Below are 1,726 nucleotides of genomic sequence, written 5' to 3'. Positions count from 1 at the left end.
TGTGTCAAGTTGGCAGTTAAAAGTAAAAAGAGCTGAGTGTAATGGCACACATCTTTAATCTCAGCACCCACGCAGGAAGCAGAAACAAGATTTTTATGAGTTTGAGACAAGCCAAGGTTATATGTCAAACAACACAACAAAAAACAAGCTAAGATGATTTTTTTGGAACAGTAACTTTTTTTAAAGTTTATTTAGTTGTTCACTTTACATCTCAATTGTAGTACCCATTCTCCTCTCCTCCTGATCTCATCCTCCCTCCCTCTTCCCCTTCCCCCTCTCTTACCCCTCACAAGAGGAGGCCCCACTAAACAACCCCAGCACTCAAGTTGCCTCAGGACTGAGTACATTCTCTTTCATGGTAGCCTGGTAAAGCAGTCCCAAGAGGAGGAAGTGATCAAAAAGCATACAGCAGAGTCCATGTTAGAAATAGCTCCTGCTCCTCTTATTAGGGTACCTACAGGAATACCAAATTTTTCATTGGGAATATACATGTAAGGGGCCTAGACTCAGTTTATGCATGGTCCTTGGCTGGTGCTTCATTCTCTTCAGGGATCCCTGGACCCAGGTTAGTTGGCTCTGTTGAGACCAACAGAAGCTTGGTGAAGCTTGTGAAGCTCCTGTCTACTCTGGGTTCTTCTATCCTTCCCCCAAATCTTACACAAGGCTCCCTAAACTCCACCCAATCTTTGACTGTGAGACTCAGCCTTTGTTTCAATCCTTTGATGGGTGGAGCCTCTCAGATGACAGCTTATGTGTTTAAAAATAGTATTACTATGGGATGAGTATATATGCAAGATAGCAGAGTCTTATAAGTCAGTCTAGTTGTTTCTCATGAAGGACCATTTGGACCCCCTTATCAACTGTTTTCTGATTGCTCATGATGTGCTTTTTTCTAAGTTTGGCTGACTTAAATATAGCCTCATGATAGTCTGAAACCTGACTACTTAAGTTTTTGTGTTTGTTTGTTTTGTTTTGTTTTTGTTTTTGTAGTTGCTATTGTTTGAATACTAGCCCTACAGTGGTAATTTGACCACAGTAGAAACAAGGGTGTTTTCCTATATGTCATCTGTACAAGTTGCTGGCTTCCTACTATATTTACTGTTGAGAAATGGCTCCATTCTCTTTGAATTCCACCTGTAACTTTTTATTTATAAATACTTAACTAGTGCTTTTCTTGTCAGCAGATGTAGACAGATTTAAATTCTGCTTCTTCGACAGATTGGGTGGAATTACATTGGAGGAACGAAAGTGTTTTATTTACAGTGCATCCTAAAAACAGATCCTTCATCACAGAGAAATGTGGCCAAATTCACACATCTCATATCTCAGCTTTAACATACTATGAGATACCTTATTTGTTTAAACTCAGAGGTTTTCAACTCAAATTAATCATGACACTCACATTCTGCCATAGAGCACAAGAACAGGTCATGCTGGACTTTGTGTAGCACTTGAAAAACACCTTAGTCTGAACTCCTTATAGGCCTCTATTGTAATTCCTTGGCCTATTTCTGTACTGAAATAATTTTAGTCTCATTTGAGTTTTTTAAAATTTTATTTTATTTTTATTAATTACAGTTTATTCACTTTGTATTCTAGTTGTAGCCCCCTCTCCCATTCCCTCCCAATCTCACCCTCCCTCCTTCTCCTATGCCCCTCACCCCAGTCCAATGATAAGGGAGGTCCTCCTCCCCTTCCATCTGACCTTAGTCTATCAGGTCTTATC

Source organism: Psammomys obesus, unplaced genomic scaffold, assembly GCF_907164565.1.
Source record: "Psammomys obesus unplaced genomic scaffold, mPsaObe1.curated_primary_1811, whole genome shotgun sequence".
Lineage (NCBI taxonomy): Eukaryota > Metazoa > Chordata > Mammalia > Rodentia > Muridae > Psammomys > Psammomys obesus.
The sequence above is the reverse complement of the archived record's forward strand: the minus strand, read 5'-3'. Positions refer to the sequence as shown.